General features: G+C 38.0%; 1 protein-coding gene across 2 annotated transcripts in view; it reads left to right on the plus strand.

Moving 5' to 3' along the window:
* The window catches only part of PDE11A (phosphodiesterase 11A), a 466,948-nt gene that overhangs the window by 132,341 nt on the left and 316,153 nt on the right, over window positions 1-18,454 (plus strand). The window contains exon 1 of one of the 2 annotated variants that reach the window (XM_017868290.1): window positions 15,831-15,959. The exons of the other annotated variant lie outside the window; for it this stretch is intronic. The gene's annotated coding sequence lies outside the window, so the exon portion shown is untranslated. Of the gene's footprint in view, window positions 1-15,830; window positions 15,960-18,454 lie in introns of those variants that run through there. 2 annotated transcript variants of the gene reach the window in all.

Here is an 18,454-nt window from a genome sequence, read left to right on the forward strand (position 1 = left end):
CCCTCCCTTCCATCCTTCCCTCCCTCCCTTCCATCCTTCCCTCCCTCCCTTCTTCCTTCCTTCCTCCGTCTCTCCCTCCTTTCTTCCTTCCTCTCTCCCTGCCTCCCTCCTTCCTTTCTTCCTCCCTTCCTCCTTCCTTCCCTCCTTCCCTCCTTCCCTCCCTCTCTCCCTCCTTCCTTCTTCCCTTCTTCCTTTCTTCCTTCCTCCCTGTCTCCCTCCTTCCACCCTCCCTCCTTCCGTCCTTTCTTCCTTTTTTCCTTCCTTTTTTGTTTTTGGTAATATTGCTTTATTAGTTGTAGTGTGGTATGCCTCTGCCAGGAGATATATAATGTCTGCTTGGCTCTCCTTTTGTAATGTTAGCAGTTGTTGATAAACAATGTTTAGATTAGCAAAACATCTTAAAAATCCTTTCCCAGCTCCGATTTCTTCTCCTATTACAGAAGTTCCTGGTTGTATGTTATGCAAGTTTGCTAGGGCTGGAATAACAAAATACCAGAAACTGAAATGGCTTAAATAACAGAAATGTATTTCCTCACAGTTCTAGAGGCTAGAAGTCCACCATCAAGGTGTCAGCATGGTTGCTGCTTCTGAGGCCTGTCTCCTTGTTGTGCCACTGGCCATGTTGTCCCTGTGTCTTCACGTTGTTTTCCTTCTGTACCTGTCTGTGTCCCAATCTCCTCTTCTTCTAAGGATACCAGTCATATTGGATTAGAGTTCACTCATGTGACTTCATTTTATGTTAATTACCACATTAAAGACCAGCCCTGATTACATTCTGTGGTACTGGGGTACTGGCTAGGAACTTCAGCATACTGATTTTGGGGGGCAAAACAATTCAGCAGTCACACAAACCAAACACTCTTTATTTGTCTTCTTTCTTTTTAATAGGAATCTACACTACACCTCACTGCAATGGGTTTCCGAGTAGGGGAACCTTATCCTGAGCCCCAGGTGGGTGAATTATGGTGGGTCTAGGTTATCTGGTGGGCTGATTTTCCTTGCCAGGGAATTGTGTAAGCATAGGTAGGAAATGCAGTTCCAGCCAGGTCAATGGGATGTGAGGAGGCTGCTGAGAAGCTTCTGAGGAAGATGGTCCTCACTAATTAGAAAGAAGACACAGGAGAAGAAACAGAACTGCTTCTGCTGGAAGCTGAGGGAAGTAGGCCAGCCTGCTGGTGCACCACACATCTTTAGATTGGTATGCATGGCAAAGCAGAGGGATGGACGGATGTCCTTGAAGAGCCTTTGGAATTGGAATCACCTAACCCTACCTCCTTACTGTGGAGTTTCCATGTGTGATGATAAGTCTTTTCCCTTTTAGGAAACCCTAAGCTCATATTTCTGCCACTATTTTCAGAGACATCCTAAGCAACATGTCCCCCAAACTCTCTCTCCTAAACATATTTAACAACTCCAAACCCAGCTGCTAGCACTCTTCCCTCCTCCCTTCCAACCTCCCCTTTCACTCCAACATCCTTCCTTTTATCCTAATTGTCATTCTTTCCTTTTTCATTCTAAACTTTTTGGCTTCTCATAGTAACTCCTTCTTGTCTATTTATCCCTGAGGTTGCAGGTCAAAGAAAAATATGGGGAATACTCACAGTTACCAATTTCTGCCTGTCTTCATATGATACGTCCTTTTTTCTATTGCATTGCACCTAGTGTTTATGGCAGTGTCTTTTGGCTGCTTGGAGCTCCTCTTCAGAAAATAAAATCTATAGCCTTTTTCTCTATTTCTTGGAAAAAGAGAAACTTTCCTGGAAATGCCCCTTGTATTGGGTGACAGATGAATCTGCATCCTGTCTAGGGTATACAGGATCTTCTCGTCACCTTGGAGATCAAGGCAAAGTTAAAGTGTTCTTGCTCTTCCCATTGTAGGCCTTTGGAAAGAAAAGACAGAAAGTAAATTTAGATCAACTTAGTGAGTAGATTTCACAAGAAAAGAGTCATACTTTCTTACCAAGAGGCCCGGACGCGGTGGCTCATGCCTGTAATTCCAGCACTTTGAAAGGCCGAGGCTGGCAGATCATGAGGTCAGGAGTTTGAGACCAGTCTGGCCAACCTAGTGATACCCCGGCTCTACTAATAATACAAAACATTAGCTGGATGTGGTGGCATGTGCCTATAGTTCCAGCTACTTGGGAGGCTGAGGCAGGAGAATCACGTGAACCCGGGAGGCAGGGGTTGCAGTGAGCTGAGATTGCACCATTGAACTCCAGCCCAGGAGACAGTGCAAGACTCCATCTCAAAAAAACAAAAAAAAGCTTTCAATTTATTATTAAATTTCTGTTTTTAATCAATTGTCGCCCAGGCTGGAGTGTAATGGTGAAATTTCAGCTCACTGCAACCTTCTACCTCTTGGGTTCAAGCGATTCTCCTGCCTCAGCCTCCTGAGTAGCTGGGATTACAGGTGCTGGCCACCAAACCCGGCTAATTTTTGTACTTTTAGTAGAGACAGGATTTCAACATGTTGGCCAGGCTGGTCTCAAACTCCTAACCTCAGGTGATCCACCCGCCTTGGCCTCTCAAAGTGCTGGGATTACAGGCATGAGCCACTGCACCTGGCCATATTCTTTAATTTTTAAAGCCCTGGAATAAATTAATAAATTTCCAATCCAAGACACTTTTCAAATAGCCACCTATCTGTGGTAGACCGTCTGAGATGGGGAATCTTTAGAGACCTGTCCTTCTCAGCATTTTTTCAATTAGGGAAGATCTGTGAGCTGTTGATAAGTGAAACGCTTTGCTTCGACTAAATCAAGAGCACAGGGGTGGCTTTCTGGCCATGGTTCCGAACAATGAAAGTAATATGAGCTTTTCTAGAACCTGAATGAAAATAGATCTGGCGTCATTCACAGAATGTGAAATGACAGGCTGCAACTCTGACATTGTCACACAAATACCAAAATACAGCCAAGTTCTAAATAGACCAGGCATGGAAAACTTTAGTAATATGTTCTGGGAGAGCAAGAAAAAAAAATGTAAAAGAACATTCTTTATTATGGTTCGATACTCAGTTTTTCACACTTCAATCTGCCAAGTAAAACACATGCTTTCCTGTTTCCTCTCTGTCAACATCTCACTCTCTCAAATAACATTCCACCCATCTTTTTCTATGGTTCCCTAAGACAGTAGGTTAAGATAAATACATAGATGTCTATAGAAGACATTGAATTTCCCAAAAGACTTTTAGGAGAAAATAAAGCAAAATTATTATATAAAGAAGAGACAACGTATGTTGACGAGTGATTTTATGTTCCCAGACACATCATGGAGCAGGTTGAGAACTGATCAGGTTACTGTGTTGAATGGCCAGTTCCTTAGGTATTCAGGTCTTTCTGACATCTCATGGAGATAGGGAGCTGGGGCTAAGGTCCCTATTACTCCCTTGTGGCTGATGTTAATTATTTTGCTCAACATCGCATTTATGATAGGTGTTATAGTCAGGGCTGGGGCTCAAACCTAGGTCTTCTGGCTCCAAGTCTCAAGCTCCTTCCATGGCATGCCCCTGAGCAGCCTGCCCCAACAGATTTGCCCCTGGTTGCTCCTTCCTCTAAGGATCTCAGGACATGGCCTCAGGCTGGCAGGGTGAGGCAAGGGCCCCACCTTGAGTGTGAAGGGTGTGGAGGGTAGTTGGTTTGTGTGGTCTCCTGGGTACTGCCTGTGATTTGTTGTGTCAAGCCTCAGAACAAACACAACTTTGCACTAAGAGGACAATTTGAGGAAATCGGTCTTCACACTAAAAACAAAAGCACTAGCCTGAATATTTTATGTATAAATCAACATGGTAAAATGACATCTCACAATGACATTCACTGCAGCTGAACTACTCTTGTTTTCTGGTCCTTTGCAAATTTGTAGCTATTTAACCCAACAATTTCCAACACAGGAACTCCTGACCCCTCGCAGTCTGAGAAGTGGTGGTAAGTAGTGGTGGTAAGAGTTGAGGTGTTGGTAAAAGGTGGAGAGCCATGAGTAATTAAATAATTCAAAAAAACTAACAGAGACAACATGCTTAGCCAGAACAAGTCTATGTAGATTAAATAAAACAAGATATTTTGTGTGCTTTTGGTGAGAATTTTATCAATATCTTTTTTAAAATTTTTTTTTTGTATTTTTATTTTAGATTCAGGAGGTACATGTCCAGTTTTGTTACCTGGGTATATTGTGTAATGCTGAGGTTTGGGGTACAAATAATCCTGTCACTCAGGTCCTGAGCATAGTACCCAACAGTTTCTCAACCCTTACTCCCTCCTGCATCTCCAGTAGTCTCCAGTATCTATTGTTGCCACCTTTACATCCATGAGTACCCAGTGTTTAGCTCCCATTTATAAGAGAGAACATGCAGTAATTTGCTTAGAATAATAGCCTTCAACTGTATCCATGTTGCTGCAAAGGACATGCCCTCACCCTTTTTTATGGCTGCATGGTATTCCATGGTGTATATATATCACATTTTCTTTATCCAATCCATTATTGATGGGCATCTAGGCTGATTCCATGCTTTGCTATTGTGAATAGTGCTGCGATGAACGTGCAAGTGCATGTGTCTTTTTGGTAGAATGATTTGTTTTCTTTTGGGTATATACCCAATAATGAGGTTGCTGGGTTGAATTGTAGTTCTGAGTTCCCTGAGAAATCTCTAAACTGCTTTCCACAGTGCCTTCACTAATTTACATTCCCACTCGCAGTGTATAAGCATTCTCCTTTCTCCACAGCCTGGCCAATATCTGTTGTTTTTTGACTTTTTAGTAATAGCCAATTTGACTACTGTGAGATGGTATCTCATTGTGGTTTTGATTTGCATTTCTTTGATGATTAGTAATGTGGAGCATTTTTTACATGTTTCTTGGCCACTTGTATGTCTTCTTCTGAGAAGTGTCTGTTTGTGTCTTTTGCCTATTTTTAAACAGGGTTATTTGTTTTTTGCTTGTTCAGTTGTTTATGTTCCTCTTAGATTCTGGATATTAGACCTTTGCCTGATGCAAATATTTTTTCCGTTGTGTAGGGTCTGTTTACTCTGTTGATGGTTTCTTTTGTTGTGCAGAGGCTCTATAGTTTAATGAGATCCCATTTGTTGATTTTTGTTGTTGTTGTTGCTGTTGTTGTAATTGCTTTTGAAGACTTAGTCATAAATTCTTTCCCAAGGCCAATGGTCAGAATGGTGTTTCCTAGGTTTTTTTCTGGGATTCTTACAGTTTGAGGTCTTACATTTAAATCTTTAATCCATCTTGAGTTAATGTTTATATATGGTGAAAAGTAGGGGTCCAGTTTCGTTCTTCTGCACATGGCTCGCCAGCTATCCCAGCACCATTTATTGAACAAGGAGTCCTTTCACAATTGCTTATTTTTGTTGATGTTGTTGAAGAACAGGTGACTGTAGGTGTGTGGCTTTATTTCTGGATTCTCCTTTCCATTCCATTGGTCTATGTGCCTGTTTTTGTACATGCTGTTTTAATTACTGTAGCCTTGTAGTATAGTCTGATAGTCTGAGTTGAGTAATGTAATACCACTGGCTTTTTTTTTTTTTGACAGAGTCTTACTCTGTCATCCAGACTGGAGTGTAGGGGTGTGGTCTTGGCTCACTGCAACCTCCATCTCCCTGGTTCAAGCAATTCTCTTGTCTCAGCCTCTGGAGTAGCTGGGACTACAGGTGCATGCCACCATGCCCAGCTAATTTGTGTATTTTTAGTAGAAATGGGGTTTCACCATATTGATCAGGCTGGTCTTGAACTCCTGACCTCAGGTGATCCACCTACTTTGGTCTCCCAAAGTGCTGGGATTACTGGTGTGAGCCACTGTGCCTAGCCTGGCTTTGTTCTTTTTGCTTAGGATTACTTTGGCTATTTGCGTTCTTTTTTGGTTCCATATGAATTTTAGCATATTTTTTCCAATTCTGTAAAAAATGATGTTGCTATTTTGATAGAAATAGTGTTGAACCTATAGATTGCTTTGAGCAATATGGCTATTTTAATGATATTGATTCTTCCAATCAGTGAGCATGGAATTTTTTTTCCATTTGTTTGTGTCATCTACGATTTTTAAACAGTGTTTTGTAGTTCTTCTTATAAAGATCTTTCACTTCCTTGATTAGATGTATCCCTAGGTACTTTATTTGTATGTGTGTGTGTGTGGCTATTGTAAATGGGATTATGTTCTTGATTTGGCTCTCAGATTGTACATTATTGGTTTATGGAAATGCTACTGAATTTTGTACATTAATTTTACATCCTGAAACCTTGCTAAAATTATCAGTTCTAATAGCCTTTTGGTAAAGTCCTTAGGATGGTCTAAATATAGAATCATATCATTAGTGAAGAGAGACAGTTTGATTTCTTCTTTTCCTGTTCATATGCCTTTTTTTTTTTTTTTTTTTTTTTTTTTTTTACCTCTTGCCTAGTTGCTCTGGCTAGCACTTCCAGTACTATGTTGAATAGGAGCGGTGAGAGTGGGAATCCTTGTCTAATTCTAGTCCTCAAGAGGAATGCTTCCAGTTTTTGCCTGTTCAACATGATGTTGGCTGTAGGTTTGTCATAGATGGCTCTTATTATTTTGAAGAATATTCCTTTAATGACTAGTTTCTTGAGGGTTTTTATCATGAAGGGATGTTGGATTTTATCAAGCGCTTTTTCCTCATCTATTAAGATGATCTTTTGATTTTGTTTTTAAGTCCATTTATGTGGTGAATCACATTTATTAATTTGTGTATGTTGAACCAATTTTGGATCCCAGGAATAAATCCTACTTGACCATGGTAAATTAATTTCTTGATGTACTGTTGAATTTGTTATGTATGGTTGAAATTTGTTGAAGATTTTCATGTCTATGTTCATCAAAGATATTGGCCTGTAGTTTTCTTTTTTCATTGTGTCTTTGCCAGGTTTTGGTATTAGAGTGATGCTGGCTTCATAGAAAGAATTAGGGAAGAATCCCTCCTCTTCAATTTTTTAGACTAATTACAGTAGCATTGGTACCAGCTCTTCTTTGTACATCTGGTAGAATTCAGCTGTAAATTCATATAGTCCAGGGATTTTATTTGGTTGGTAGGATTTTTATTACTGATTCTATCTCCGATCTTGATATTGGTCCATTTAATGTTTCAATTTCTTCCTAATTCAATCTTGAGAGATTGTGTGTTTCCAGGAATATATTTGTTTCCTCTCGATTTTCTAGTTTGTGTGCATAGAGGTGTCATAATCATCTCTGAGGATCTTTTGTATTTCTGTGGAATCAGTTGTAATGCCATCTTTATCATTTCTGATTTTGCTTATTTGGATCTGTTTGGGTCTTCTTTCTGTCTTTCTTCCTCTCTTTCTTCTTCTTCTTTTTTTGCTTGTTTGTTAATCTAGCTAGTGGTCTATTGATCTTGTTTATCCTTTCAAAAACCAACTTTTGGTTTTGTTGGTTCTTTGTGTGGATTTTGGGGTCTCAATTTTATTCAGTCCAGCTCTGATTTCAGTTATTTCTTTTCTTCTACTAGCTTTGGGGTTAGTTTGTTCCTGTTTTTTAGTTCCTCTAGGCTTGATGTCAGATCGTTAATTTTAGATCTTTCTAACTTTTTGAGGTAGACATTTAGTGCTATAAACTTTACTCTTAACACTGCTTATGCTGCATCTCAGAGATTTGGGTATGTTTTGTCTTTGTTTTCATTAATTTCAAAGATTTATTTTTATTTCTGCCTTGATTTAGTCTTTTATCCAAAAGTCATTCAGGAGTAAGTTGTTTAATTTCCATGTAATTGTGTGGTTTTGAGAGATTTTCTTGGTATTGATTTCTATTTTTATTCCACCGTAGTCCAAGAATAGTTTTTCATGATTTCAACTTTTTTGAATTTATTGAGACTTGCTGAGAGTCGATTTTAAGTATTCTCACCACAGAAATGATAAATATGTGGGGGAATGCGCATGTTAATTAGTTCAGTTTAGCCATGCTACAATGTATATATATTTTGAAACATGTTGTTCATGATAAATATGTGCACTTTTTATTTGTCAATTAAAAAATAAATAAAGGGCCGGGTGTGGTGGCTCACGCCTGTAATCCCAGCACTCTGGGAAGCTGAGGCGGGCAGATCACAAGGTCAGGAGATCGAGACCATCCTGGCTAACACAGTGAAACCCCGTCTCTGCTAAAAAATACAAAAACTTAGCCGGGCGTCGTGGCAGGCGCCTGTAGTCTCAGCTACTTGGGAGGCTGAGGCAGGAGAATGGCGTGAACCCAGGAGGCGGAGGCTGCAGTGAGCCGAGATCGTGCCACTGCACTCCAGCCTGGGCGACAGAACAAGAATCCGTCTCAAAAATAAATAAATAAATAAATAAATAAATAAATAAATAAATAAATAAAGTAGAACATTGACAATAAAACAAAATTAGAGATAGGTGGAGTTTTTGTTTGTTTGTTTGTTTGTTTTGTTTTGTTTTTTGAGACGGAGTTTCATTCTTGTCGTCCAGGCTGGAGTACTATGGCGCAATCTCGGCTCACTGCCAGATAGGTGGAGATTTTAAAACATAGTATCCATGAGGAAAAAAAAATAACAAAAAGATGTTATTGATGGGGAAAAGTGTGGGATCTATGGATTAGCCTGTGGCAGTGTGAGTCCCAAGGGGAGGTGATCCTGGCTAAGGAGCCACAGTGCAAAACTCCCTCCATGTGAAAGTTCTGGGGCTTTTCTAATTAAGGTTCAGAGACTAGTTGAGGCTCCAAGCATTCTACAATCCTCTGTGGATCCTTAGTAGGTCCCAGGTGGTTCATGGATCCTCTTAGGGATTTAGAGTGTGTTAATCAGGATGAGCATTTGTATTTTGTCCAGGGCTCCCAAAATGACTCTGGGCCTTGTGTTAGTCAATGCCTGTCTCTACTTTCTCTGTGTTTGTCCAAGTCCATGGCTGTCCTACACAGTGCATGTGGTAGCTTCCCTATGAATACTTGTGGGATGAGATTTCCTATCCTTTCTACTCCTCTGTGAATCTTATTTCCAGATAGAGGAGGCTTGGGCCATGGAGGCTGTTTTCCAGTTTTCTATACTATTCAGTATTCGCTGTTATTCAGAGTAGTTATTCAGTATTCTACTTTAAACTCTGATTACTGCTTCTGCCTTTACCCTGGGCTTCCCCAGGATGCACACTGGGACTCATGCCAAGACTTTTTTTTTTTTTTTTTTTTTGCTATTCTGATCTGTATTAAGCTCATTTACAACTCACCCAGGTATTGAATATGGTGCTTACTTGCAAGGTAGCCATTGTGCAGCTGCTAATATCTGCTTGCCTGCTTGGCTACAGGCCTTTTCATTTTATGAGCATGCACAGTCTGTCTCCTACATGCACTGAAGGAACTTGTTTAAGAGTAAATCAGCCTCTAATCTGTTTTCTCAAATTTATCAGAAAAATTAGCTTCAGAAACACTAGTCACTTTATGAATAGCAGTACAAATATAATGATATTGTGAGAGGGCTGTTGAATTTCACATAATTAATCGATCAATTGAATTATCTAAGAATAAGCTTTAAATTGAGCAATGAGAAACCTAAAGTCCTAACTGCGAAATCATATACAGGTACTGACAAAATGAACAGCCCACACTTATTCTATCAAACTTGTAAATGGTGATTCATTGCTGTTTCTTGGCAGGGAGTGTGTTTTGTTTATTATAATCATATTTATCCTGGAACTCTGGTTTGTTAAGTAAATAACTTATACAATGGTAGGATTATTGCTCAAACAGCAGTTACCTATTTACAGATCCCATTGCTGTCTTTAGAGTCCCACACAGGAGCAGACTGAAAGAAAAGCAACAATGTGTGCTATGATTTCTGCACTGTGCGCTTGATGTGAGACCTGGGGGAAAACTTTATAAAGTTCTAAGTGGAATTTATTCAACTACAAAATTAACTCTCTCTTCCCACACCCCCACATTCACCCACATGCAGCCTCCTGAAGTAATTTAATTGAGATTAACTGTAAAAGAAACCCAGGAAAATGCCAAATGTTGAAAGGGAAGGTAAACCACAGAAGCCACCTCATGGGAATTATGAACTGAAACAAGAGTCTTGTCCTTTTATGGATGAAGCTTCAAGTTCATCCTAGCAGGCTTTAAAATACTGATGCAGCCTTTAAAATACAGTTATAGCATACAGTTACTCAGAGTATAGAAGTCTTCCCTTCTCAGGATTCATGCAGTTACTAAATACCTATTTAGATCTGCTCTTAGAGACATTGAACCAGTGTTCCTGAACATTTTGCCCAGCAAATGGGGATTCTCAGCTAACAAAAAAGTGGTCTCTCCAAATATGGTCTCTAAACCCCAGAGAGTGTGCACTCTTCTTGAAGTGCCAGGAGCAAAACAGGGTATGAGCTGACACCCTGTGGGCTGGTGCACACTGCTTTTGTGGGAAGGAGGGAACAGCTATCCGAAATGGAGGGAGGAGATTTGGATGACTGTGAGAGAACCCAGGCTGGGAGCACTTGCAGAGAAAAGTTGGCTAGCCTTGTCTTGATTTTTCCCCTCTGCAACACTCAAGTTCCCCTGCAAACTCCAGCAAGTCTCCTGAAGAAAAAAGATTTCTTTTTTTTTTATTCATCCCCCCAGGTCAACCTAAAAGAACACACTTTACTTTTCAAGGTTCTCAAACACCTTCACTTTAAGGAATATAAAAATTGAAAACCTAACTTCAAGATTATTTCTAGACTATTCTGTTATTTTTATTTTTATTTTTTTGAGACAGGGTCTTGCTCTGTAACCCAGGCTACGGTGCAGTGGCACAATTATGGCCGACTGCAGCCTTGACCTCCCAAGCCCAAGCGATCCTCCCACCTCAGCCTCCCAAGTAGCTGGGACCACAGGCATGTGCCACCATACCCAGATAATTAAAAAAATATATTTTTTAAGCAGTCCTCCTGCCTCAGCTTTCCAAAGTGCTGAGATTATAGGCATGAGCCATTGTATCTGGCTATTCTATTGTTTTAAACAAAGTTAATTCTTCAGTTTCAGTCAGAATGAGAACTTATACAGGAACTGGAGATACTGAACTTATATTAGTTTTCTACAGTTTTTTTTTTCTTTCTTTCTCTCTCTCTGTTATTTAGAGACAAGGTCACCATCTGCTACCCAGGCTAGAAGGCAGTGGCAAGTTCACTGCAGGTTTGAACACCTGGGCTCAAGTGGCCCTCCTGCTTCAGACTCCTGAATAGCTGATGCTGCAGGTGTGCACCACCATGCCTGACTAATTCTTTAACTTTTTTTGTAGAGATGGGGTCTCACTTTGTGGCCCAGGCTAGTCTCAAACTCCTGGCTTCAAGTGATCCTCCTGCCTCAGCCTACCAAAGTGTACAGTTTATTCTTAGAATCACAGAAATAAAATCTTTACATTCTGTCAAGTGATTGTCATAAAGCTTTGTGAGTATTCATTAGATGAGATTTACCAGTTGATGTTTTGTCTATCTTATTATTATTATTATTTTGAGATGCAGTTTCGTTCTTGTTGCCCAGGCTAGAGTGCAATGGCACGATCTCAGCTCACCACAACCTCCGCTTCCCAGGTTCAAGCGATTCTCTTGTCTCAGCCTCCTGAGTAGCTGGGATTACAGGCATGCACCACCACATCTGGCTAATTTTGTATTTTTAGTAAAGATGGGGTTTCTCCATGTTGGTCAGGCTGATCTTGAACTCTTGACCTCAAGTGATCTGCCCGTCTCGGCCTCCCAAAGTGCTGGGATTACAGGCATGAGCCATCATGCCCCGGCTATGTTCTTTAAAAATCCACTGTAATAATATATGATGAACTTGACTTTATTGTATTTTAAATAATAACTCAGAGCTTTGAGATACTGTTTTGCTTTATGAAAGTAGTTAATGTTAGTATTTATTTCTCAAAGGTAGGCAAACTAATGCAAAGATTGGGTTACTAAAGTAGTGATTTTATTGTCCCATTTTACCAATGATTTGATATATTGTCAGCAAAGGTTTATGGAAAATACGTTTTTCTGAAACTCATCTGTTAAACACTTTACTCTTAGCTCTTTCATTACCAAGCACCTAATGGAACAGTTTCATCTTTGACAGTGTGAACCAACAGTCTGGTATCCTGGAATGTGATGAGAGTTTTGTTCTCTTTTATAATCTCAGCAGTTAAGAAATAATGTCTATCCTCTTCACATTTCCATAGAACAAAATCGGTGCTGGATATTCATGTTAGACATTGGACATTTAGGAAATATTTGCTAATTTGATTCAGTACAACAAGTGACAGGTTTACATTAAGGCATTTTTTTTTGAAAATGATGCTAAATAACCAAGAAAGAGAAAATATTTCAAATGCAAAGGCTGACCTGAAAAGTTTGACTAGCTGTCATGGCAATAATTGATTTTTAAAAATTTATGATGGAAAGGAAGAGAGCTATTGTTTGGCTTTATATTTCACTTCATAGGTGTGGGTCAGGGTCACTTGTGTGAGGGCTGGGAGAAAATGAGAGTGGAATACATGTTGGAGTCAGACTGTGAAGGTCCAGGAATGCCCTGACCTGAAGGCAATAGGAAGTTGCTGAGGACATTTAAGCAGAGACTGCGTGATCAGATCTGGGGAGTAAATGGTGGCAGAGAGAAGAGGAGATCTCAGCAGGGAGACACTGGAGGCAGAAAGACCAGTGAAGAGATTTTTCTTATGGTGCAGGTGATCATTGATTAGGATTTGCAGACGTGGAATAAAAAAATTACCAGAATGATCTAGGGCTTCAGGTCCTCAGAATGAACCAGGATTTTAAGTACATAGGCCCCAAAATATCTGAATAGTGGTAGCCTGAGTCGAGGGGGGAAAAAAACAGGAAATACAGAAAATAATAAATAAAATGTTTATCTGTACCACATTTTGGACTTAAGCAAAATCAATAAATAGTTATGAAATATGTTGAAATTGTCAACTCCCCTTTGGAACATATCTGAGAAGCAGTCCTTTCCTTCAAACCTTTCAAACCTTAAAATCTGAAACTTGTTGTATCTCTTATTTGTGAGCTTCATATTTTACTCCCTAGAGCTGTTTTCCCTCAGTGCCTTAATTTCTTACTTGCTTATTTGGGTTCTATCTACTGAATTATAACACAAACATTGAGGATATATTGAGTTATATATCAGTGAACCAAAATGTTCTTAGTGATGCCTTAAACTGATTCTTTTAGGCATAGAATTTGTTTCTGAGACAGTAAGAGTATAGACAAGAACATCTAAAGCTAGTATTTTGCTATAAACTTTCCCTAAAGTATCATGAAATCAAGAAGGAAAGCATAAATTCCTTTTAACTTAAAAAAATTTGGTAGAAGTACAGATGATGAATCAATAATCTTTTTTTCCTAGAAAATGAAAAAACATTTCTGAAATTAGCTTAAAGCATATATTAAGAATGGCTATCTATGATATGTTGGCAAAATAAGATTAGTGCTGAGTCTAATATGTAATTTACACAAATAATGCTTCCAATGATAGGAATTGTTTATTTGTTTTGGTATCTATCATCTTTATTATCTTTCTGAATTGATATATATTTAGAGAGAATTTTTGCTGCTTCCCTATTTTTTTTCAAATGGAGGAAGGAGATTTGGGTGACTGTGAGAGAACCTCAGGCTGGTAGAACTTGCAGAGAAAAGTTGGCTAGCCTTGTCTTGATTTTCCCTCTCTGCAACACTCAGGTTCCCCTGCAAACTCCAGCAAGTCTCCTGAAGAAAACAGATTTCATTTTTTTAATTGATCTCCCATGTTGACCTAAAAGAACACAGTTTAGTTTTTCAAGGTTTTCTTCTTCAAAGAGTAGGGAAGATTGTATACAAGAAAAGATTGCATAATGTAAAAGTTGATCCTTTATCTACCCCAACCCACGCCTGCCTTGTAAGCTTCTTGGTAGCTGTGCGTATGGGAAGATCTGCCCCACATTCTCCTTTTGTAGGTGATTGTGCCTAAAGAAAGCTTAACAGCTGGCAGAATGTGAATCAACATATAAAGCTATAAAGATATATATTTGTGTGTATGCGTGCATGTCAATTCAAGAATTATTTTTTGAGAAACATTGTGCCAGAGATTGTGCGCTATTTTAGGAGAGAAAAATAAATAAAATATTGACTCTGATATCAAGGAACTCACTTTCTCTTCATGATTTGACACTGGATCTTATAAATTCCTTGAGCTGATGGCCTTCTCTAACTCTCATGGTCATGAATAAGTGTTAGGGAAGTCATGGAATCAAACTAACTTATAAGAGTTAGTCTGCCAGAGATATTCATAAGGAAAATTTCTGCCCTTTAAGACCAATACAAATAGGCATCATTGCTTTTGGCTCAGGCAAAACTCTACTTGGTAGTCAGCATTTCTGTAGTGTCAGCTTAGGTCAGGCTCTGATTTGATCATGGCCATGGATGCTATAATATATCAATATAAGTCCAAAATACAATTTGGGTTCATATATGATCATGTTACATTTATTTTAGTAAGTGAAGACAAGAATTTAAAGCCATGGCTCATATTCTCAACTATTTCTTTGAAAGAAAAAATAGAAAAGGAGATGGCAAAAATCTACAGATGCTTCTTTAAGCCATCACAAGCTGTGTCTGACTTGCTTACTCATTAAATAATAAATTACACTTTAGAGTAAAGCAGATATCTGGATTTCTTGATCTGATGAATGTATGTCTTTGTATATGACATTTTCTACACATTATTTTAGACCTCTGACAGACTGTGTTATTTATTAACTAATTCTTTTATTTATTTAACATACATTGCTCGAGCCACCACTCTATACTAGGTATTGTGCTGGATGTTCGGAAACATCAGCCTAACATTCTTAAGAATTTCAGAATATTTTTAGAAGTAGATTTTAAATTTTATGAAATCTAAATAAGTGAAGTGACACTGAGAATTCTGCCAGAAATGAAGGTTAGTTATAACTTCCTCAAAGGACTTTATATTTGTGTACATTTATTGTCTTGGACATTCAGCATCTTGGTGGGAGGCCTTGATTTTCCTCTGGAGAACTATCTTGTCCCCACCTCTTAGTCTTTGTTGGCTCTACTCGAAGCTCAATCATGGGTATATGGCTAAGTTCTGGCTAAGCCTACTAGAGGATTGGTTTTCTTTGGCCTCAGAGATTGGTTCAACAATGACCATGTGACTGAATTTAGGTCAATGAGTGACAGACAGCTGAGATAAAAGGAGGATGGGTCAGAATTTTCATGACCTCATTCAAGGTCTTATTCATCTCTTACTGAAGCTAGCCCTATCCCTGTACTTACTTTCTTTCTTTTCTTTCCCCTATTTTGTTGTTGTTGTTGTTGTTGTTGGGGGAGAGATAGAGGCTTGCTCTGTCACCCAGGCTAAAGTGCAGTGGCGCAATCATAGCCCACTGCAACCTCAAACTCCTAGGCTCCAGTGATGCTCTCACCTCCAGTTTGCCATGAACTGTGACTGTGCCACTGCACTCCAGCCTTGGCAGCAGAACAAGACCCTGTATTTTTTAAAAAATTAAATGAAAATAAACAATAAATTAATAAATATAAAAGTACTGCATTAGAGGTATGTACAAAGAGCTATAAAACCATTAGAGCTATAAAAGCGTATAAAGTGCCATTTCTTTGGTGGGATGAGGAGAGTGCAGAGAGAAAACGGTAGAGCAAATCAAAAAGTCCAGAAAGATTTTATTGAGATATTTGTGCTGGGCTTTGTAAAATAAGTAGAGTCTGACAGATGCACAAAGTAGGCAAGAAGGTTCTAGAATGATGGAATTATGATGAACAAAGACAGAGGTATAAAACTTAGTTGTACCTAGGCATGATAATCTATTGTGATTAGAATATAAAAAATGTAAAGGGGGAAGAGTGCTGAAAGATAAGTCAAGAAAAGTCCACTGTGTGTTGGGAATAGATTGTGAAGGGCTTTGAGTGTAGGCCCTCTAAGCAATAGGAAGCCATGGAACAGCCAGAAGGGTAGCTTGAATTGGGGTGAGGGTGAGAGAGTGGGAAGTGATGATTAAAGGAAGCAGGCAATGTTGAGAGATAACTAATAGGTAAAATTAGCTGGACTCAGCGATGTTGGGTATAGGACATGGCTCTAGGTTTTTGGGTTCAGCCCTTTGTGGAAAGATGGTGCCTTCACTAAGATATACTCCTCTTGGAAGAGAAATAAGTGGTTGAGGGTGTTTAATTGTGAGTTCTGCCTTGGACATAAAGTATTTGAGGTGCTTTTGAGACATCTAAGTGAAAATGTTGAGTAAGCTATTGGATACGCACAGATCTTGGGCTCAAGGGGATAACCTGGGTTAGAAATATAAACTTGAGAGTCATATGCATGGGGAAGGCAATTTAATCCAGTGTTGTAGGTAAGATTTTTTAGAAAGAGAGGAGAGTGAGATAGGAAGTCTCAGAATCAAGCCTTGAGGAGTGCTAAAAAGTAAGTCAGATGGGAAAAAAATCATTCTGCAAAAGAACATGAGAAGGAGGAAATTTTTGTAAAGTTAACAAAAGTAAGATATTTTAATGATATTCATTTGAGATAACTCTTTTTCCCTTCCAGCTTCCTGTCTGTCAGATTTCCCCATTCATCAGGTGTTGCTAAAAGGCCACAGATATTTTTGGGTTGTAACTAGAGATAAGTCCAGCTGCAGATACCTTAAATTTGAGTTTAGTAGGATAATTTTTATGGTTTCCAATCCCTTTTGTGGAAAGCTGTTGCTAGCTTTATGCTGTAGGAATGGCTTTTCTGATTACTCTTTTGCTCACCATCCCAGTTCATGCAGCATCTTGATGCAGAGATACAAGGTCAGTGGTTGCATTTTGATATGAAAGTGGTCTATAGCATGTGGCTCTGGAAGTATATGTATAGTGAAGGAGAAACAAAGTTTGAATGTATGAAGTCATTTCATACATTTCAAATCTTCCAATCAGACTTGTAAAATGTGGTTTTTCATAGATGCCTAGTCACAATAGAAGTTTTATGCTCTCGCATACTCAAAAATGCAGCATATGCCATGATAAACATCATGTTTTTTCTCTTTTTTTCCACTTTTAGATGAGAATTAGTGCAAATAGGAAATGTGTCTCTGGGTAAAGTTGTATGTATTATGCATCCCATCATCAATAACGTAAAGCTCATTTTTATCAATATGCTAATGAGAATGTAATTATTTTCTGTATATCTATAGGAAAATAATATTAAAATTATAGTTACTTGCAGAGACAATAAAAAAGCATGCTATCAAAATTTAGAAAATTAATACAAATATGCTACATTTCTGGATCTTGTGATGTTTGGGATATTGTCAGTTAAAAAAAACTTGTACAATGTGATTTCTTTTCTAATTCTAAAAAAAAGTTATTTTTGAAACAATTTTTAATTGAAGTAAAATATACATATATAATTTACCATCTTCACTGTTTTAAAGTATAATAAATAGTACTCATGGTGATAATAAATAATACCCCTTCCCAATTGTATGAGTTTTAGGCCTTATTAAACCTGAATTTGCTCCTTGTTAAGACATTTAAATAAACTTATCTGCTTATTTACTTAAGATAAATTTCTAATAATAGAATTGTAAGGGTAAAGGGCCTGTACTTTTTAAAGGGATTTTATACACTTTGCAAAACTGTTCTTCAGAATTGTTGCATCAATGAATCTCCCTCAAGAATTATATGGGAATGCTTGTTTTCCCATATTATTATTGGCCCTGGATATTAATTTTGATGATAATATTTGTCAATATAGTAGGAGGAATCTGGTAGCTCATTGTTATTTTAATTTATATTTCTTTGGTAATTAGTGTACTGAACATTTTTCATTCTTTTAGTTATTTGTGTTTCTTTTGGTAAACTTTCTGTTTATATCTTTTGACTATTTTGAGTTTTTTTTTCTGATTTTTTCCTACTTAGGATATTCATAATTATCATAAACATCACAAAAAATTTTCCTAGTGTGCTTTGCTTTTTAATTTATTTTATATATTGAGATATAGATGTTTTCAATTTTAAATGTGTGTGAAGTCTCTCATATAATTTCCACATATAGGGTTGGAAATGCACAAAGTATGTTTCGTTGGAAAGGCCTTTCACAATGAAGATCTATGTAAATGTTTACCACATTTCCCCTATGGCTTTTATAGTTATATATTTTTATTCTATCTTTAATTTCCCTGGGCTTTTCAAAAGAATTTTCTAATTTTAGACTTTTAAAATGATGAACTATGTCCCAATACGATTTATTGATGAAACCATCCTTTTTTTACATATGAACTTATTTTATGTATTTGGTTCTGGACTGGACTTCTGTTCCATTAAGTTGCATGATTATTGTTTCCCTAGTACTATTCTGTTTTGGTCATCATAACCTTACAATTGGATCCTCTTATTTCTCTTGTTTCATTTAATATTGACTATTGTTAAACGTTTTTCATTTTATTTGAATTTTAGAATTACCTTTTTTTCAA

This window comes from Rhinopithecus bieti, unplaced genomic scaffold (genome assembly GCF_001698545.2).
Source record: "Rhinopithecus bieti isolate Rb0 unplaced genomic scaffold, ASM169854v2 scaffold_3062, whole genome shotgun sequence".
In the NCBI taxonomy this organism is placed as follows: domain Eukaryota; kingdom Metazoa; phylum Chordata; class Mammalia; order Primates; family Cercopithecidae; genus Rhinopithecus; species Rhinopithecus bieti.